This window comes from Crocodylus porosus, unplaced genomic scaffold, assembly GCF_001723895.1.
Source record: "Crocodylus porosus isolate Cpor-Errol unplaced genomic scaffold, CroPor_comp1, whole genome shotgun sequence".
NCBI lineage: Eukaryota > Metazoa > Chordata > Crocodylia > Crocodylidae > Crocodylus > Crocodylus porosus.
The window spans coordinates 23,807,015-23,829,814 of NW_017728913.1; the positions used below are offsets into that span (position 1 = coordinate 23,807,015).

At 41.6% G+C, this 22,800-nt stretch overlaps 1 long non-coding RNA gene across 1 annotated transcript; it reads left to right on the plus strand.

Annotated features, from left to right (window-relative positions):
* The first annotated feature begins 5,810 nt into the window (after positions 1 to 5,810).
* Positions 5,811 to 22,800, plus strand: LOC109309819. The gene is made up of 3 exons (XR_002101061.1): positions 5,811 to 5,871; positions 6,156 to 6,158; positions 22,788 to 22,800. It is a non-coding gene; the product is annotated as an uncharacterized LOC109309819 (long non-coding RNA).

The following is a 22,800-nucleotide window of genomic DNA, read 5'->3' on the forward strand; positions in this document are numbered from 1 at the left end:
TTTCAGTGTTTCATCTCTAAAAACCACTTGAAACAATTATCAGAGGTTCCTTGAATGTTTTAATAAGATGTCCACTTGAGCACAGGTGGAAGGGGGGCTAGATTTGTACCTTATAGACTAACCAAAGTAGGTAGGTAGACAGACAGACGCACAGACAGATAGCTAGAGATTGCACAAGCTTTTGTGAGTTGAAGCTCACTCAAATGCTGTGTAAGGACATGCACAAAGCTATGCATAAGGAGAGAAAAATTAAAAACTGAATACAAGAAGCATCAGAGGCCCATCTACCATCAAACTAGCATGGTTAAGGTCCCCCAGGTTCTATAGCCAATAGCACATAAGAGACTGATGTGACTTAACCTGCATTTGAATCCCCAACCCACATCACCAGCTACCCAATTACAGTTGGCAGCCACTTTCAGAGTGGTACAAAGCTTAAATTCACATTGCTGAATCTGTACCATGGCGCCTTGGCCACTCTTTCACTATACCACCTAAACTAAGCTAACCTAGATACAATTTCACATCAGTTTAGAGCACAGAGGAGAATGATGCCTTTTAAGTAATATTATTGACGAGGAAATTCTTTATTATGGCTGCACAGATTTGATTTCTGCCTTACTATACTGTCATGGAAAAAGTTGGTGAGAACAACTATGCTCTCTTGTTCCTTATTGTCTCTAACAATTGTGAAATTAGCTAGGGACAATTATGAGGGTGGTGCTTGTGATATGCATGTATTTGTCTACTGGCAACTACACATTCTGCAAAGTCATATCAAATAGGCTGCTAAACAGCCATCAGATGTGACTGTTGCAGGTGATTACTAAGGAGCATTTATGCTTTTAGCATTTGTGTTTGAATGGAGGGTCAATGGCTCTGTATCCCATTATCAAACCCCTGAATGATAGGTTGATAAAATCTTAAAGTTGTGACTTCCAGCAACAACTTGAAGGTAACTAACACCTGGATTTACAATACTAACAGCAGGATTTACAATAGAAATGCTACCAAGTACAATTATAAAAAGGTAGAATAATAGAAGTAAATGTGTTCTGTCTCCTGTTGTTCTCAAGTAGTTCTTCACTGTTTTAAATTGTACAAATAAATACATCAGGTCTAATTCCCATGAAAAGGTTCTTGTCTGACCTCTGTTTCCTCCTCTGCTTGTCAAATCTTCTTTTGAATGGGGCTTATCAGCAACTGATGGGCAATTGCTATGATTACATCATCTGGAAATATAAATGTCATGCAGGTGTGGGACTGAGGTCAGAAGATTTGTTATGATGATGATAACAAAGTGATATCTGCACCTAGTTATGACTGGGTAATCACTTGGCTCCATAGAATTTGAGGTTTGCATCCTTCACCTTTCCTTTTTTCCTTCTAATTTGTACTTAGTATGTATACCTTTTGAAGTCTCACCAGGTGTGCAAATAAGTTTTTCAGATGCTCATAGGACTCCGTCTGATTGCATGATGGAGTTGGTGTCCTGTACTTCTCTTCAAGCACATCATGAGTTTTGGTTAAATTCTTATGCTACACTTTTTTCCAGCAGCCACAGCAGCACTTATCGTACAAGGCCACCCATACTAGACTTTCAGTTTATTACTATATTTATTTGAAGCAGAACCCTACTCTTAATAAACTAGCTCCCTATGTGTATTCAGTTTTACCTTTTTTATTTTGGTGACAAAAATGTTTGTGTTAATTTTTACTAGTTTTGGCTGCAGAAACAAAGCTGTGAGAGGGTGCTCTAGATTTGCTTCCTCCTTGTTAACAGCAAGAGAACAGTGCTGTTAGGAATACCTATTATTGTGCACTCACTCCAGTCCATGAATGGGGCTTTTGTGTCCCAGTGAAATATGCCATTTTAATGAAACTTCACAGCAGGAGTCCAGGTCACTTTGTTATTAAAAAAAACCCCAAAACAAAAACAAAACAGCTTTCCACAAAAGATTTTTTTTTCCTGCCTAAAGGGGATTCTCCTCAAATTAGATGGCTTGAGGTCCAGGATGCATGTTAAGCTCTGGTCAGGGGGGACAGGTTTATGGCCTAGCTCATGAAGAACTGGAAATCATAAACTGTAAAGAAGTAGCTGCCAGCTTTCCACTAATGCACAACAGATGCTTTTACAAGGAATGTCCTTGGGTAAGAACATGAAACGGTAATTTTATGAAGGGAAAAGCAGTTGTGGGTTTTTAGGTGTCTCTCTCCTCCTTTTAGGCCTGTATACATGCAGGAAAGGATACTAAGGCAACCTGTCTCTACAGCAAAAGGAGACCGAACCTACCACCAATATAATTGGTTTCTAATTACACCAAGCCGGGCTCAGACCCATAACATTTTATGCATGTGTGTGGGTGTATCAGATTTTATAGATGCTCATATAACTGAAATAGCTATGTTGGACCTTTTTTTTGGTAAAAATGTCACAGCTGGATGTCAAAACAGTGCTGCATAGGAAATTATCTGAGTAACTCTATCCCTTCCTGTTTTATAATGGCCTTATACTACTGTTTGCACATATTTAAATAATTCATAGCTGGTGAGGCTTTGTAAATGTCTTTGCATGACCATTTGCACAGATGCTGAAAAAGAAAAGATCAATGCTATTGTGTCATTTGATATCAGAGCCATCTATGTGTTGACTGAAAATAAAGCTCCCCCTAACCCTCATTCCTTGTAAGCCTGGTTATGCTCCCCCTCAGCCAGTAGACAGGGTCATTAAGCTTGGTTAGCACCGGGGCCCTAGTTGGGAGGCACTCATTCAATTCCTCTTTGCTTTATCCAGTCTTGCTCACTTATAAACTAGGGAGTGAAACATCCTTTTACTCATGTTCCCTGTGTTGCGCAGGATATAGTGTGGAACTTAAATAGCTTGTAAGGGCTAATGAGCCAGAGTAATAATACTATTCTGAAAGGTTGTTTTAATTGGATATTTAGATAAATTTTAAGTGAGACACTAGGTTGAAAGATGACCCATCTCTTCCTCCCCCCTCCCATTTTATACTACAAAAGGGCACAAAAATCCCCAAATCCCTTGATGATATTTTGGAGTCTGATGAATACCTGTTGTTAAAGGTGTACAGTTCATTGATCCCAACATATAATTTTTTTTATATATTATATATTTCAAGATACAGGGCCAGAAAAAAAATTTCCCTTAGCCTGAAAGCCAACCTACCATTTTCTAGATTTTAGCAAAGTGTGAGGGACTAGGGAAGGGGAAAGGAGCAGAAAACTAGAGTTTTTTTCATAAACTGAATGGTAACCTTAACTATAAAGCTCCTATTACTGATTTATAACTTTTCACAACTCAGCTGTAATGATCTTTAGTGCATCATTTAAGGAATTTCTTTTGGTGAATCTATGCTATGTATCCACACACGAATGAACCCCTAAAGCTTATGGGGATAGATAGCAAACTTCTCTGTTAACTAGTCAGCAATAGTTCACAATTCTTACATATATGCTGCATTCTGTCCCTAGAAATACATTTTTGTATACGAATGATAAACATCCTATTAATATTCGCTAAGAATTTGAGTCAGCTTCCCAGTTCTTTTGAATTGAAAATCTGAATTATTCAGTCCACATTATAAAGGTAATGTATATTCAAAAGAGTTTATTGTTAACAGTGTTGTTGAAAGAATATCACAGCATTATCTAAAAGATTCATTTATTCAAGCAGCCATACAATTCGACCTTTAATACTGAAGTAGATGAACTCTATCCAATTTTTCCTCATTTACTTTCTTTTTAGAAATCTTCACCCCTCTCACCTCCTATTTCCTTCTGCTGGTTTCTCTTAGTAGGTCTGATTTCTTTTACCCTTCTTCTAGTTATTCAAAGATTTCCATGCAGTTTCCTCCTCTTTTAATATTTCAAAATATCTTTTCCGTTGGCTATCAAATTGTCTTTTCCTACATTTCTAAAAATGTGGGGAAGAAATTCTGTTGCTGTTACTGATTTTATGGGCAATCTACTTGTCCTGTTGAATTGCTGCTGTTGGGATAATATTTTGGACTTAATTTCATTTGAAAGGGGACTAACATTAATGAAGGCAACATCAATTCAGACTCTGAGGATTATAAACATTCCCCAAGAGAATTTGAATCAGAAATACTACTTGCATTTGTTCATCTAGAAACAGCCTTCTCTCTAATAATGTGATGAAGTTGAATACAGATATAAGACACATAATTTGCCTAAAGAAACAAAATTCCCACTGCTTGAAAATACACATTAATATAGCATATTGCAAAGTGACTTGAATTCTCTTCTCAAAACTTGGAAAATTCCTATGACTAATTTTTCCTGCTCCATATCCACTCCCATTTGGGAGACTACTACAGCACCTTACTTCTCTGCTAACTAAAAATCTTCTGACTTGCAGCTTAAATTTATTTAAATACCTTTTTGTTTTTGAGTCCGCATTGTCCTTTATCTTAAGGAGCCTTTCTCCTTCCCTGGTGTTTATCCCTCTGATAACTTTAAAGACAGCAATCATATTCCCTCTTGGCCTTCACTCTCCATTTCCCAGGTTACACCTTGGGATCACATTTATTTTTTTTATGGTGGTACCACACTGGTGGTTCAACTATTTTTCATTCAAGTAGTCTTTCTCCTCTTCTGTTTCTTTCAGCTGATAAACCTGGGAGTACAACCTTGTACTCTATACTACTAATTTTCATCTAGTTACTATTACTCTTCTCCTCAAGGTCATCCAGTTTTCCTGTATGATAGTCCATTCCTCCATATTAACAATGCACCCACCCCTTACTGTACTGTTGCATCATTAGCAAGGAGTTGTTAGGGTGCTATATTTTATTAGACCAACTGTGTAGCTGGTGATATAGTTAGACAAACTTTTGATTGCAAGACAGAGACAAGTTTTCCAGATCAGAAATGACTGGCAGAGATACAATCATGCATACTGCTGTAAAAATGAAAATGATCACCAAGTTCATGGATACAACCTCTCTTAATCTCTTCCCCTCAGTGCCATTCATCAGTTTAATAATAAGTAGAATAAGGCAGTATGTTATTTTATCTTTCTGATACCCATGTTCCAGCATACAAGGCTCTTTGAGGTCTGTTTCTATTCTTTGCTCTGACTTGCAGTGTAACCTTGGGCATTCACTTTAAATTTTCTCTGCCTAAGTTTAGAATTGCAGATAATGAGAATAAGACTGGGAAAATGCATTGAAATAGACAAATGAGAAGCAATACTGTATTCTAATCTTACTATTTAAACTTACTTCAGAACACATATAAGTTCCAGTCATAAAGCTGTCCATTTCAGAAAGATATTTCAAGGAGCATAATCCAACTCAAATTTCTAGGACTAGAGAAAAATGCTTACAGTTCTCACATAGGTACTTTAATTACCTGTTATCTTTTCCACCTGGTCTTCATACAAAATGAATATTCTAGATAAGTGATTCTTAACCTTTTAAGACTCAAGGCACCCCTTAATAGATGCAAGGCACTCCTCGGAAATTGCCAGCTCCTAGCGTTCGCTCATTTTATGACTACAGAAAAATAAAAGAGCTGTTCTTCTGTTGCAAAGAACTCAGAAAGACACAACTGGTCACAATGTTTTTGACACTTTATGGGGATTCCTATTTGAACTTTTTGGGCACATCTGGAAGAGCAAGCTCGTGTGTTCCCTTGGGGACACTTGTGTTTCCTCTGGTATGTAGCATGTTGTTCTGGGTGGGGTAGGGGAGGCTAGGGCCAGCACTTCAGCTGGCCCCTGCAACCTTACCTAAGGTCCTGGGGGCCTCCCAGGACTCCAGAGACAGCGATCCAGCAGCAGGGAGCCTGGCTGGCAGCCAGAGTGTGGCTTCAGCCAGCCAGACTCCAGTGCCACCATGTGTACCACCCCACTTTTTTCCGCTGCAGGTTTTTTTGACACTGGGATCTCCTAATGTCAAAAACTGCCACCCCGTGCTGCAAATCGGCAGTGCAGGGAATGCCTACATGTGTGGCATGTGCAGTGTGTGGTGCCACAGACAGGTCTGTGGTGCCGCATACTGCATACACGTGCTCATCTGGACGCGCACTCTGGATTTATCCTGTGAATCATGTTTGCACACCTAACAGTGCTAACACTGTGACACCCTAAGGCACTCTTGAAAGGCTCTCAGGCTGTGGCATCCTGGTTGAGAATCACTGCTCTAGGTTTAAAATGCAGATTCAGGGCAGGTCCTGTGTTATACTGAGAACCTTCAAAAGCCTTTGATGTCAATAAGAGCTGAAACTACTCAGAAACTCCCAGGAGGCTGTTGGAGCTGCAGCTGATAGAAATTCCTTTCATCAAAATGTGCTGATGGAAGTCTCAGCAAGAAGCATCCACTTTTATTGAAAGTATATTATCAAAAAGTACAATACATCTTTTGGCTTTAATGTGAATTTTTTTCAGAAGTTGAAGAAAATGTAATGAAAAAATGTGTTTTTGTTGACATTTTTGGAAGAGAAAAAAAAAATCCTGACCTTGTAATTCTGTAACTTGCTGTATTCAACATCCCTCATGCAACATACTCTTGGGAAAACATGCAGATTTGCTGACCAGAAGGACATAGAAGATTTTGAATTACTGTGCTTGAGCACACCATGTAATCCAGTATCTTGTTTGCAGTGAAAATGATATTACACTTTTGCGCACACGCACAAGAAAAAAGATTTTTAAAGGCACTGTGGCTGGTACACATATTTGTACAATTCACATCCTGGTAGCAGATGATTCATAGACAGTTAAAGGAACATCTCTTGTTTACGGAGCTTAATTTCTCTAGAGAACAATACCACGCAGTTTGTGCATTTGGTCACCTAACAAATAATTGAAAAGATTGGGATTGTTTACCTTAGAAAGGAAATGAGTAAGAGACAGCTTAATTGTAATATATAATAGTGAATGGTCTAAAGAAGGTAAATTAGAAATGTCTGGTCTCTCTCTCCCATTACACAAGACCAAGGGAACATTAAATGAAATTTAGAGTAGGAAATTCAAAACAGATGAAAAGGAACTTCACACTATATATCAGGGCTGTTCAGCTGGAGGCCCGAGCAGTTAACATGCAGCCCATGGGCTCTGGCAGCTGGTTGTCCTAGTGCCACATGGTAGGAGAAGGCCTGGGTGTGTGGGCACTGTCAGTGCAACCCACGCATTGAGGACAGGGAGGCATACCAGCAGCCCAAGCAGCAGACGGGGGGAGTTTGGGGGGGACTGTTGCTGCAGCATGTGTGACTAGGGTGGCCATTGGTCATGTTTTATATTGAAACATCCTGTTTTTAAACTCTTTGTCCGTGTCCATTTCTGAATGAGGAACAGACTGCAAAAAGTCCTGTTTTTCAGTTCATTGGTGGAAATACATGTCAATCATTTGTCCTCATGATTCTATTCGTTATGCCTAGAGGTAGGGTGGTGCACAGCCTGGAGAAGAAGGGTTTGGAGCCAGCCAGGGAAGGAGGGAGACATGGGTGACTGGTGCCTCCTAAGACAGGGGGGGCACAGTTTGTGGGTGGCAGCATTGGTGTTGGGGTGGCCAGCAGCGACCGCCCGCTGAAACTGGCAGTGGTGGGGGGGGGTAGGGGGGACTGGCAAGTGGTGACTGCCTACAGAAGCTGGTGGTGGTAGTGGTGGTCAATCTCAGGTGCCCCCCCATACCTTTCCTACAAGTTACCTATGGAGGGAGAGAAGGAAGTGGTGGTCTCTCTCCTTCCTGCTGATTGGGCCAGTGGCCTCAGCCCTTGCTGATGATTGGTCAAGGGGGCCCACCCCTCACCAAGGGGCTGTACTGTATTCTGGGGATGTGTCAGTGATCACCTTATGTATGACCTGCATGACATGCAGCCAGCAAGCTGCATACTAGCACCACATACAGCCCCAGCTACAACAAATTTGGATATACTTAGACTGTGGAACTCATTATCACTGGGTATTGGTTAAGTCAGCAAAGATCAAAAGAGAATTGGACATTAATATGGATAACAATAATATCCAGAATTACCATAATGAACAATAAAACATTTGGAGTGATATTACACCTAGTTTTTAAGGCTTAAGCAATATCTGATTATCAATATTGGCATGGGCAATTGATGTCTCCCGAGTCTGGTGGGGGAGGGGGGTGGAACAAAAGGAGTGCCATTTTGCTTGTTCCACCAACCCTCCCCTCCACTTCCAGATATTCTGCTTGATGCCTGTCTTTTGTGGCCAGGTAGAGGCAGGGCAGAGCTTCCCCTACCATGGCAGACTCTTAGTGGGAGGATCCTGGCATCCTCTTATAGTCAACACCCTGGGCAAGTGCTCCCCCCATCCTAGTTGCACTAGTACAACTAAATGTTCTAAACAACTGTTAAAGAGAAAAATAAAACTAAATTCTTATGCACCAGGTTTGATTCCAACTTACTGGATCAAATGCAGACACTTCCAAAATGGAGGTAATTTACGTACCACATGCAGGATCAGCACCCTTTGCATTCTGCCATCTGGAGTTAAGAGTTGGCTTAGAGAAGGTGTGAGGTGGGATTCTCCAAAGCATCCAAGTCCCACTTCTGTTTCTCAATCATGAACGTGCTTCAGAAAATCCCAGCCATAAATATTTTTCTGTATAAAGCTTTCAGACACAATTAAGAATCTTAGCACTAATCTACAAAGCTATTAGCTGGATGGGGTGCACTGTAGTGGATGCATTTCCTTCATCTGTGGCCCTGATGAGACAGTCACTATGCTCAGGCATGCAGACTGCTAGAACCCAGACAGGCCAAGAAGATAGTTTCAAGGGGCTGGGAACAAAGTGTTCTGAGCAATAAGGGTTGGCTGTACACCTCCTGTGGGAGTGGGGGACACCAGTAGCAACAGATATTTTAGTAATTCTCTGGAAGCATGTGCAAGTAATGTGAAGCAATAAAATCTGGAGTTTATTGACATTTGAATGTGCACCCAGGACGATAGCACATTGAGGTGTGTCAGAGCAGCCCTAGCTGGCAGGGGTTTTGTGCACTGTCAGCCTGTCAGCCTGGGGCTGCTCCCCCTGACTCAACATGCTGCAGAGGGGCTTGCTGGGGCACAAGTTTGCTTCATTGTGGGGATGACTGGCAGGCATCCCCTGCACTGAAGCACCCTCATGCCCGGGCCAGCAGGGGCAGGATCTACATGTGTGCCGATGCAAAGTTGTTTACTCCACAGCAGGATAATACTTGTATTTAGAAGTCTTATCTTGCTGTGGACTAAATTAGTTTACTCCAGCCTAATAGGGACACATGTATAGATGCCATAGTGTTTACTGCATAACTAATTTGTCTACTGCACAGAAAGCATCTCATGTAGACGTGTCCTGAAGTTTGTTTCCTGAGTAACCTAACACTTATTCAGTTTCCTCTGTGCTCTATAAACTTCAGGTTGTCACGAGCTGCTTGTTCCATCTGTTTTCTACTCACACTCCTTAGCACAACCATTGTCCCGTATTATGAGGCTCCTGGGCAGACAAAGGTATCCATATTTTGTCTGCCTAGCTGCTGTCTGCTGTAACACTTGTGCAGTTTTTCTTCCTTTCTCTTAAAGAAGATCATTGTCTTTGTGTTGTTGATTAAACCAGCCCAAATCACTTGCTTATCTTACAGAAGTCAACTTGGCTCTGCAAACCATTCCACATCCTGAAAATGAGTATCCTTTTCAAACTTCAGGTTGTTTTTCTCCTTGCTATTTATGTTCACTAAGGGGATATCTACATGATCATTAAGGCGCTGTAGTTACTGCGTGTTTAGGTTAGTATTTCCTTAATGAAGTAACTGAATGCACAGTACTGTAATTATATTTACTGTTCAGTAGTACTGGGACATGGTTTTTTGTGACAGTTACTGCACAGTAGTTTAATAGCACTGCACAGTAGCTTATAGTTATTAGCACAAATTTTGACCTGCACACTACTATGCAGTGTTATTAGGCTACCACGCAGTAAATGTCTTGTGTAGATGTGCCCAAATGTTTTTGCTTAACTTGGCCCCTACTTTTGTAATGCACTTTGAGCCATGAGAACCTCACTATCCTATAAAGTCAGATCAGGCTGAACCTCAATAACTGTGGAAAACTGTTTCTATTTATATCCATACTGTATACTACTTTGTGTAAAAATATCTCCTGCTTTAAGAAGGATGGTGATTTCATGAATCTGTAAATCATGACAGCAACATTAATACCTGTGGAAACCACTGTCAGAACATACAGAAAGGGGCTTACAATTCTAGTGCTGCCACTTTCCATGGTAATATTGCTGTCCCTTGATATGTTAGGTGTTTCTGATAGACCCAACTTCTAGGATCAAGAGAAAACATGGGAATTTCAGCTTTCCTCTAAATGTAAGATATCTATATGATTTATTTTTGATGGTTGTGGAGAAAAACTTGAACCTGTAAAGTGAGAAATGCTCAGAAATAGGAATGGAAATGAAAAAGCACCACATTTATTATTTACAAAAAAATCTCATTAACTTGAAGCCACTCTCGTGATTTTTGTGTGGAAGGCTAAGCACATGATTTCTGGCATACTGGATGTTGGCTATGTAGTAATTTTATGAAGGAAGAAGCTGTAACAATGTATTGTTGTACTGAACGTTTTAAAACATAGCTGGGTAGGTCTCTGAACTGTTCTTGTTGATTTTCTAGAAGTCTTGGAATAGTACAGCCTAGAAGAAGCAAATGTTTAAAAATGATAACTGGGATGAGCTAGGTAATTATAAGCTAGCCACCTTGACTCTGATCCTAGACAGAGTAGTGGGACAACTTATATGGGACTTGATTAATCAAGAAATAAAGAGATCTTAATACAATTAATAGGGAAAAAAAGATGTAATCAAACTAACCTGATATCTTTTATTCCTTATTTGTTCATTGAGGTAAAAGAGCTTGTGAAAAAAAATCTGACAGAAGAGTTTCCTGTTGCAAAATACTGTTTTGATGTAAGTAAAACATCCCATGAGAATAGTTAGCCAGCATACTGGGGGGCAGTGAGCCTCGAGACGGAGGAGCAGCCAGCCCTGCGTTGGCTCTTCCTCTGTCTCCACATGTCTCAGTGAGGAGGCTCTGCTTCAGAGCCCCCCATGTTGAGGCGCATGAAGCCCCCTGTGCCATGGCACATGGAGCCTCTGTACTTAGGCACCCTGCACCCCAAGCCAGCTGGGGAGCAGCTGGCTGGGGCGTAGTGTGCCTTGAAATGGGGGAGCAGCTGGTAAGTGTCTCATCTAGTACTGGCTGCTCCTCTGTCTCAAGGCACACTGCTCAGGATGCCTCAGTACAGGGCTCCATGTACCTCAGCATGGGGGGCTGCACAGCAGAGCCCCCCAGCACTGAAGCACATTGAGACGGGTGAACCATCAGCCTGAGGCTGCCTGCTTCCCTGTCTTGAGGCACATGGTACCCCAACCAGCCAGGGTGCCCCAGCACAGGGGCTCCACAGTGCCTAGAGAGGGGAATCACACCACTTTGGAGTGCTTTGCACCACTTTTTTCTTTTTTGTTGTTGTTGTTTTATTATAGAGAAATTGTGGTAGCAAATTTTGCCCTGGTGTTATAAATTAGCAGTGCCATACTGTGTAACTTGCAACGGGTGTGGTTTTTGGTGCTGCAAAGAGGTTTGGATTCATTTGGATCCAGCTGTGGTCTCAGTTTAGACTTGCTCCAGTATGGAGCAACCTAGAACAGCTGTTACAGGGGAAGTTTTTTTTGACCGACACAGCCCTGGGCTGGAGTTTGCTCAGTCACTCTGTAGGAGCGGTGCACAGAATCTAGTGAGCACTGTAAGGCTGCTCCCTAAGGTTAATTTGAGCTGTGAAGGTCTAGAAAGTTTCTTCTGAGGGTATATGAATTTTGAATAGTTTATAAAGAGGGCTGAATCTGACTAGACTTTCACCTCTTCTACTGATGTAGGAACCATGCAAAACTATGCAGCCTCCTTCTACAAGGCCAGTATCCGCTACTTTACACTTCTTATGTTATAAGCAATTACATTTCATTCATGGGACAAGAAGGATGTCCAAGAAGATCATTCAATATTCCTTTCCATATATCCACACTTGTTGGCTCTGGCATGAATCCTTCCTGCTTTTACTAGCTTTTTGATTAATCAGAATACACTGAGTTAAAAAAACAGCATAGCTACTTACTCTTGGAAGACCATTTTTATCAACATCTAATAACTGTCTCAAAGTAGATTTGTGTCTGCTAATTTTGCTTATTAATGAATATAGCTGAGGAATATGCTACTAGAATATTACTGGAAGCATAAATGTTCCAAAATTGGGAATAGATAGACCTTGGTCTTTAAAAATGCCAAAGAAATGTTTTGTGTAAGTTTTTTTCCTTGTGTTATTACCAGCCATATGGATAATGTAACAATACTTCATTTTCATTATTAAATGAATAGTTTCTTGGATAAGGTTATTATTCATGGTAGCTTGTGTGTTGAATGAGGGCTTTCATTTTGCTGAGAAAATGCTCTGGTTCAAGGGTCAGTACAAACAAAGTTATACTCAGTGTCGGTTAACCCTGATGCCAGATATTTTAACAGTGTTTTTGTAAAATGTCTACTCAGCTGCCTTTGATAATTACAGTGGCTCAGCTTATCCGCTGATTGTCAGTTTTGAAGTGAGAAGCTAAAATCTCTAATGTGAAATCTTCGCTTTCCTGAGCTCAGTGACAAAACTCCTATTCACTCCTAGCAGGGCCAGGATTTTATTAACCTAATGTTAGATGTGTTTAACTGTGAAGGTTAAAGCAGCAGTTAGGAGAAAAATCAGTGTTGAGAAACCATTCGTATATAGTTGATCAAAGGTAGCTATTTTCCACAACCTGCTCCTCCTCTGGAGCTAACTGGTGTTTCACTCTAGAACACATGTAGAAGATGGAACATGTTCCCTCTTTAAATGGTATTTGTTGGATTATAACCTCCTAACCCTACAGATAATTTTGGCCATAGTGATGGTCTCAAATGTGTGATTTTTAAGGGGAAAATGGTATTGACCTTTCTCTGTTGCTTCCTCAAGCACCCATTACTTCGATTCTCAATTCTCTGACTAGGAGACTCTTTCCACCTGGGACTATGTTGAACATCCCTGATGTAAAATATCTTATTTGTGCCTCTTGCAACTAGACATATGTAGGTAGGGATAAAAGTATTGGGTAAAGATAAGTTAACTAATAATTCTTACACCAGAGTGTTAAACTATGTCTTTTACATAAGAATAGGAGCAAAGTATCATTATTGTTTTATCACAATAGCTACTGTAGAGCAGATAACATACACTTACTTGTGTTTGCAAATGTATACTGTTAAAAAGGCATACAGAAGCCCAGACTCAACTCCTATTGCAGTAAAAGGAAGGACTTGCATGGAAACTATTCCTGAAATAGGAACAGAAATCTGGGGCAGAGTTAACATTTTTGGATCCTGGTCATTAAAAATGGTTTTATTCAATGGTCAGTGTACATGAACTTGTGTTAAGGTAGGCCTTAGAACTGTTTAAATAACTTTTGTTGGTGGTGTTCAGAGTCTTCGCAGATATAATAATACATCTTCTCAATTACATTTTACAAACTTAACCATAACCTAATTTATTTATTTAGGAATATTGGGAATGTCTACATTTATTAATGTACTGTTGTTACTGCGCGTTAAATTTAGTACCTCTAATAACTAGGTACTAACTAGATGCATAGTAATCAGTGCTACTGTACAGTAGTGCTGGTGCACATTCTTTTTGTGATGGTTAATGCACAGTAGACTAATTCTGCTGTGCATTAGTGCATTAGCACAGCTTTTTCTGTGATGCACTAATGTGGAGAAGAATTACTGCTCATTAAGCATCTTGTGTTGATGCACCCTCTGTGTAGTAGGAAGCTCGTATCTGATTCTCACATGTTCCTCTTAAGAACAGGCGACTACCCTACAAGGCACAGGCACCTCATCATGGTACAGGTGGAAAGAAGCCAGAAGAAAGAATCTTTGGAGGAACTACAGTATGCATCAGAAGAATTCAGGAAATACTTCATAAGAAGGACAGGAATAAAGTGACCCAGGTTTCACTGGAAATAAGAATGCCAAATAGTCAACAAAGTATGGCCAATTCCTAGACTTCTGATATCATAGTTGATGACAGTGCTTCAGTAGAGGTGGTGAGGTCAAGTGTGATGGGTGCACAGATGGCAGTACAAGATCATGTGCAACAAGCTCATAAAATTTGCAGTATTCCCCAGTGTGAGTGTCAGTATCCTGCTGTTGCTGCTGCTTTTGCCTTGTGTACTGTTCCTGCCCAAGGGCATGCTGTTGCTGTTCAGAAAGGCTTATTCTTTCCTCATCTCAATACTCTTGCTTTATAGTTATGGCAAAGTGAACAAAAAAGTTAACTAGACGGATACTCTCAGACAAGTGCATCTTTAGGATGTCCTGATATGCTTTCGTAGGTAACCACTTTTGATCTTCCCATGTCCCAGTTTGCCATGCAGGAGTGGCTTGGCTATTTCTGTTATTCACCTAAGCCTGTTACAGCCAAACCTTCATTTTACTTTGATGAGAGAGTTGTGTTAGTCTGAAATCTGACATAAGGCAGGTGGAGATGTACCTTATAGACTAAATAAATCAGAAATGCGTAAAGTTTTGTGAGCCAGAGCTCACCCCATTACATGCTAATGTATATTTGATTTAATTAGTCTAGAAGGTGCATCTCTACCTTGCCTTCTTTATGCTTTAATGAACATGCAGATAGTAGGACTTTGTTATAGGACTTTATCGATGGCCATCTTATCATATCATATCACTGTACTTAGTGAAGGGCACAGAAGCGGTTCTGACAGTCCAGTATCCCATTCTCACACCTGCACACAGGAGGCTAGAGAGTCACGGGTGCTAAGGTGCAGGGTTGATAGTCCAGAGGTTGCAAGTTTGAGGCTATAGCAGAAGTGCTTATGATGTGACCCCCTCAGATTCCAGTATATCCGTGAACTTTAATGAGATGTGACTACGCAGTAGCAACAAGATACTGCACAGCAGCTAATTGCTACTGCTTAGTAGCACTGGGGGGCACTAGCCATGATGTGATGCTACTGCACAGTAGTAATGAGCTACTGTACTTACCAAAGAAAGTCCCAAACTAATGCCAGGCTTACTTCATTAACCTGCCAAAGATCACATTAGCTTTGTATAGGCAAGAGAATATCAGCTTCTGATATACTGGGTGTGTCTACGTGAGATGCTACATTGCCATAGTGACGAGCTATGGCAACACTGTGTTCGCAGGTACTAACTGTGATGCTGCTACTGTGCTCATTGCTACTGCGCAGTAGGCTCGGAAACAACCCATGAGCTGCTGGGACTGTGCAGTACCAGTAGGGACTGTGCAGTCATTTAGTACTTGCTTTAGTACTGACTCCATGCAGTACCAACTGTGCAGTGGGGTACATCTGTAGCCGTGCCCACTGAGCCTTTAAAATACAAGTAGCAGATCCTTCAGTGTACTATATATTATTTATATAACGTGGATGGACACTTGGATACTTAACATACAGGGTGTTTCTTGTCTTCAGACCACTATAACTACCATTACATGACTCACAGCCTTTAACCTGCCCATCAGCATACTGAAATAACATATAAGTTTTAATGCCAAGTATATGAATACACAGCCTATTAAATACATCTCACATCTTTCTGGCATTGTATTTAGTAAGCTCTTGCTAAATTCAATAGAATAATTTCCCCAGAGATACAAAAGGAGTTGGAGCAGGTCCTGGCTTGACTTCAGCAAAATTAACGTATATCTACATAGCAACATTAATTTGTAATTTTAGCATGTGCTAGCACATACGTGCTCCCTTAATCTGGCTAGCACATGTAACAAAGCCAGTGAACCAGCGGTAGCATGACGTGCTAGCAAGCAGGGTATGTACCCAGGGTCCCTTGAGAGTTTGTGGTCTGATTACCAACCCCTGCTGCAGCCTGTCACCATATCTTCACTGCTATTGTTAGCTAGCCATGCAATCAGTTTTACATTTACTGTGTAGACATATGCCCTGAACAGGGATGCTCTCCCAATTTGGAACTTTATTTTATTAAAACGTTAGGAACGTGCAACACATTTTTTCCAAGCCCAGATTTCTTGTATGGGGAGATCATGTTACAGATTGGCAGAGTTACTTGTAGGTTAGTGACCTTCCAACTCCATCTCTAACTACACTAGTAACTCCATGTTTACATGGAAGTAGCTTTCCTCAGTTTTCTCTATATTTTTTCTGGGCCCACTGGCCTACAGTGGTTACTGCTCACATGTAACCATTGTACTTACAGAACGGTCTGACCAATGCAAGCTTAGCAGTTGCAGCTATGCCTGCCAACAAAGTGAAACTGCCTGTTGGCTGAGGGTAGCCAAAGAGTAGTATGCTGATGGGGAGGTTAAAGGGAAGGAAGAAAAAGAATACAGTGGGGAGAAGCAGGAATAGCACATGAAGAGAGACGGATCTATGGGGAACAAAAGGAATCCCATTGGAGTTTGAGCCCTGCAGTGTTTAATAAGCTCAAGGGACATGTTGAGAGTAAAATGAAAGACCATGTATTTTTATTTCATCTGCAGTCAATGAAACTTAAGCATGTCCTTAACATTACATAGATGCCTAAGTGCTCTCTTGAATCAAAGGGCATAAAACTACTAGTTAAAACCACTGTTCAGACCTGCATTTCTCTATTGGTATTTTCAATTCAACATATGTCATTCCTGCATTGCGAGAAGCAATATCGGGAATTGCTGTCATCCCATTTGAATTTAAAAAATGTCAGTATTTAGATAAATACAGGTATTTCCTGCTCAGCAGAAGAATTTTAGCCTTAACAACTTCTTCCAGTGTAGCTTATCCCTTTGAGACCACACTTCACATAGGGAATATTACCAGCAGGATTTCATTCTGGAGATTTAGCATGTCCTTAAAATACTCATATATAACCCAAACACAGTTTATTGTCAGACCATGAAGAGAAATGTACAGAGCTGCCAAGCTAGACCTAGGGAAAGGAGGGACATTTATATGAGAGAGCAGAAATAGCTTTTAGCAAAAATCAGATCACATCTGCTAACATGATGCATTAACATGCCAGACCCAGATGTTATGATAACCTGGTATTTGTCGTAGTGCTTTCAGGTCCTAGTTTCAGATCAAGTCTTCATTGTGCCTTCATCATGAAGTCAATGATTTTCAGCACTAGTCTCAGAAAGATGGAAGTGAAGCTGCTCTGAAGGCTCTCATTGCTGTCACCCTCAAGTCTGTTTCCAGTGAGAGTGCGCGGCTTCAGGGTGGCTTGTGACATGGGACTGGCATGTGCAGAGCAGGAGTGGTTGCTTGGGCATGCTTATTGTGCAGAAGTAGCACAGCCATGCCCTGTGTTCACTTTTATATTCTGTGTTTGTTCCTCTTGTCTTCTTACTCATTTTCCTGTTCTGAGCCTTCTACACATCTCAACCACAATCCCTCTTTGTGTCTCTCTGTAAGTACTAAGGATTAGGTGGTTAGTTAGAGCAAGTAGAGACCATGTCCAAGTCAGGGAAGAATCCAAAGAACAGTTAGAACTTGAGCCTGAGATCGGGAACCAAGTTGGGGGCCACAATCCAGAAATTGTGGTCAAGACAGCGTCAGAAACCATGAATGGGGGATTCCAAGATACTGGGTTCAGACAGGAACAGAACTAGGCTACGGCTGGAGTGAAGGACAAGCCAAAACAATCTAGGACAGAAACTGATGTCTGGACAGGAACTTAGAAACAAGGCTGGAGGAGGCATCAAGGCAGGAATTTAAAAAACAAGTATTGGTTTCCAATACTGGGGAAATTTAAACCTTCTACCTTCCTAATTCATCCACTGGCTTTCAGTCCCTTTTATTGTCCTGACCTCTGGAGATTCATCATGTTTTGTTTTCTGTTGACATCTCCCTTTGCTCTCTTCCATGTTACACTGATTCTGAGTGCTGCTGAGGGTGAGCACAGAGAGGCCAGCCTGGGCTGGGCCATGGGGGCAGGGCCCTTCCCAGCTGGCTGTGGTTAGGGCTCGGGCCACAGGAACTTCTGGCTTCCCATGCCCAGGCCAGACTGGGCCGTCATAGAGCTGCAGCTGGCTGAGAAGGACCCTGGCCCAGCCCAGCCCAGCCCAGCCCAGCCTGGGCACAGGGAGCCGGGAGCAATCCAGGCACAAAGCTTCTGGGGTCCCAGCCTGAGCCATAGCCAGTGGGGAAGGGCCCTGCCCCCATGGCCTAGTTCAGGCTGGCCCCTCTATACCTGCCCTCAGCAGTGCCTGCAGGCTGGCCTGGCTCAGCCCTGCAGCCCCAGCCCCTGCCCCAGCCTCAGCCTCAGCCCTGGGTGAGGCAGGCAGATGGTGGGGCTATGCTGGACAACTCTGACTACCACCCACCACCATGCGAGTGGCCAGTGGGGTGGAAAGCTGTGCAGATCCTAGCTGAGGTTCCCATGCCCATACCCATGCTTGAGTGGGGACACAGGGGAGTTTTATCCCTCTTCCTGTCCCCCCTTCACTTGAGGCTGCTGCCCCAGCTGGCTCTGACTACGTCCCCACCACCCAAGTGGCCAGTGGGGTGGAAAGCCAGAGAGACCCTGGCTTGCATCCCCATGCTGGTAGGAGAGAGGAGAGACAGGGGAGTTTAATCCCTCTTCCTACCCCGCTTTGCCTGCAGCACTACCCTGGCCAGTGTCTGCCCACACTCCTCCAGGGACAAACCTGGCAAGGGTCGTTTCCCCCTTCCTGTTCCAGGCACACCCTGGCTGGGGTCCCTGCAGGCCGGGGGGGGGGGTGTTAAACCCCTACCCAATCATACTCAGTGGCCTGCTAGGGCCTGACCATGTCTTCCACCCCTTCCCCACAGACAGGTTCCCTCCAGCCTTGCGGCTGCTGCAGAAGGGAAGGGAGGGCTCGCTCTAGTGCCCCCAGCGCCTGGCCTGAGCCACTGCAGGCATGTGGTGGCATTTCCAGGCTCAAAAGTGAATGTTACTCACTTGCAAATTGGTTCAATCTATGCAGATTAGACTAGCCATCAAAGATTGAATCAATTCAGGCTCAGGCTTTCTGAATGTCTCTACATAGCTTTAATGGGAAAAGGGTGGTTCAGAACTTGCATACTGAAACCTGTTGATAAATCAGGGCTGAAGGCTATGTAACCTGTGCCAATCTTTGAATAAGTTTTGATTGCTGGTGAGATATGCATTGATTTAGAGGTTTTCATGGTTTTAATTGGGCATGGCAGTCTGCCTATGGACTGCAACTGGTTGGTTTTGCACAACTGGGTATGTCTTTTCCTAGTTTGGTTTTTAGAGGCATTGTGGAAAGAGAAATTAATGTTTGCTAGTATGCCTGTTACTGAAATATCACAGCTAAAAATACTTAATACACTATAATTAAATCTTGATTCCTGCCTGAGAATATGTATAGTCTGGCTACGGGTTGCCAAGCCTTCCCAATCCAGGAATCAAGCCAGGCATAAGATATTTTACACTATTAGTCCTTTGGGGAAAGAGTGAGTCTAATACAATCTTGTACAGTCACACGCTGGTGCTAAATAAATCATGTATAGTGAAAAATAATCTTAACCATTTAGGATGACTAGTGTCCAGCGTCATGTTCTTACAAGAAAAAAACAAGATACCAACCATATTAATTTGCACACTAATAGCCTTAGGAAACATCATTGCAGTGTGTGAGCTCTGGATTTAATTTTCAAAGCAGCCTAAAGCTGGGGACCTAGCCTCACTTAAGCATAGTTTAAAGAAGCTGATGTGCAGCTGATGTAGGGTTTTATTTATGTATTTATTCTTGGTTCAATGTCATTAACATCTAAAAGAAAGCATTCAAGATTATTGTGTATGATACAAATATGTCAATAACCTGAGCCATCAACATGTGGGTTTTGTAGTCTGACAAGGCTCCATTATGGCTATGATATCCTAACAAGCTTGTATGCTGGATGTTAGGGCAGAGCGGGAAATAGCTGGCACAGTTTTACAGGAGCTGGAATAAAAACAAAAGAACTTAGCTTAACGTTTGTTCTGTGTGATGAATACTCTTGCTATCGGAGGCATGCAGCATACATGTACTTTTAGCTCACTTTAAAAGCATGTATTTGCAGTTCTGTTTTTCAAACGGCTAAACTGATTATTTTCAATTTGCTTTTACATTATCCCCCAGGCCTGAAGCTTACATGCCAATTTTCTATCAAGAACAGATTTTTATAGTGGGAGTTAAAAACTCCCTGAAAACAAGGATTGCTGACACTATGCTAATTCTAACAGCACAAATAGGTAACTTGAATCAATTGTTATTAACTGAAGGGTGTTATTAACCAAGTCTTAAATTAAAGGGTTTGATTCACCACTCACACTGGTGTAAATCAAGAGCAAGTCTGTAGAAGTAAATGGAGTATCTTTAGGTGGAGGAAGTAAAGAATCAGGTCCAAAATCTCTGAGAGAGCTGATTTTTTGCTTAACAGCTTTTTTTGCAGTCATTTATGGTTGAACCTCTAGAAGAGAAATGTTCTTTGAATTTAATGGTCCAGATTTGCAGACAACAATGAGTCATGGGTAGAAATGCTGAAAAATAGCAGGACCAACTAAGAGGGAAGGCAGGTCTTAAAAGCCTAATTCAAAAGAACACAGGGCAAATCTGAAGCTCCAACAGATCTGAATATTCATCTAACAAATCTCCTTTTACTTTAGTTTCCTGGAAGGATATTGTTTGTAGTGCCATTATCTAGTTTATCCAAATTGTCTTCAACACCAAATAATATAGTTACATAACAGTTCAAAACTCACCAGCACACATGCAAGTGCAGTAGCAATACACAGAAGAAAACCTACATATAAACACAATTACAGTTGATTTTTAAAAACAGATTCACACTTCATGTGCCTTTTTTCCCTGTTGGATTGAAATGGAGATTGTTCCTTTGTGTCTAAGTATCACCAAGTTATTACAACCAGATTTACCTGAACACATTGTAAAATGATTTAGGGAATGGTGTACCATTAAACCCATCCAGTCAGAATAGAACTGTGAAAATATATACATTTTTCTGGATCCTTGGAAAATGCAAAGAAAATTATTCTGAGTCATTCTGAAAGTGTAATATTTGGAATTGTCAGCGCCTTTAACATTGAAACCCAAAATCAATTGTTTCAGGGCATTTAAAAAAAAGAGTGATGATAATGTTCCCTTATATCCCCTTATATCCAAAATTCCTGAGGTTAGGAGCCTTGCTTGGTCTGCCTTCCTAAAGCAAGGTTTTTTTGGGTGTTGTATTTTATTTGGATCATCTGTACAGTTGAGAGAGATGTTAGACAACCTGTCAAGCACAAAGTACCCTTCCTCAGGTCTGGAAAAGAAGCAGGGAATGCCAGATAAAACAATGGCTTCTATGTAACTCTATGTGCAAACAAAAACAGTCACTTAAAACATTTTGTAAACTGTAAAGCCTCACAACAAGAGAAGTGCAGCTGAATAGGTAACACATTATGAACAGAATAATCAGGCCATTCAAAAGGGAAAAGGGTCTCTGGAATACAGAATGCCAGTTAAATAATATAAAAGCATTGTACATTTTTATTTTTACTCAAGCAAGTGCATGGCTTTTAATGTCCAGTAAAATTATGAATTTTTGTTCCCCGGCCCATCTTCTGAAAGTGGTTTTTTAGACTTTCATACCTGGACTGTGGAGTCAGAGATGGAACAGTCACCCAACAGGTGACTGGGCATCTCTATCCTTTATCATTTTCCTGTGAGTATTCATTCTGGAGCATCGTGGATGTTTAGTTTCATCTAGGTGGTTTCTCTGATGGCATTTGCTGCCTTGGATGAGATGCATTACACTGTGATACATGTAGAATCCGTGGATTATTATGGTTCTATTGTCAAGTGTGTAAAAGCAGGCTCTTCCTCTTCTTTCTCAGACCTGTGGACAGAAGGGTAATGATGTGGCTGGGCACCTGCCACACACAGGCCAGTATCTGGTCACCAGTGCGCTGTACAATCATGATTGTGGTTACATGGCTGCAGAAGGAGCCAGTTTTTTCTATCCTTCCCCCAGTGCAACTACCCTGCTCACCCTGCCCTGGTTATGCCACTGCCTGAGGAAGGGTACTTTATGCTAGAAAGCTGGTCTAACATCTCTCCCAACTGTAGGGTTGGTCCAGTAAAAGATACAACAGGTGTTGGGGCTTAAAGCCCACTTTATGGAAATGGGAGGCCCCTCCCCAGCTTGCTTCTGTGCCCATATGGCTGAAGGCAGGCGAAACTTGGGTGCATCTGAAGCCCAAGCCTCCGGGGGTTTGGCCTGCATGTAGGATGCCTGCCAAAAGACTTTGGAAATATCTGAAGCCCCTGGTGGGGGTGGAGGATGTTTGCCGGTTGTAGGGCCACTTATGGTTTTGGACTGACTCATGGATTTGGACTTGATTTGGCTTGGAACAAGAAAAAATTCTTAAAAAAAAAAACCTATAAGAAGCCATTGCTTCTTGAATATTCCCTGGGCCATCAGAGCAACAACAACACTCTTATCCTACTTTCTGCCTGAGTCAGAGTAGGGAACTGAACCAAACTCTCCTACCCATTAGAGTGTAGGCATCTGGGGGCTTCTCTCAATTTCTTCTGTTGAAACCGCTCCACTTTGCAAAAAAACCATTTATTTTATTAATTGAAAATAGAAAGACATGGGGGGGATCTAAGATTTTGAAAAGAGTAATTCAAGTGGGGTGGTGCAT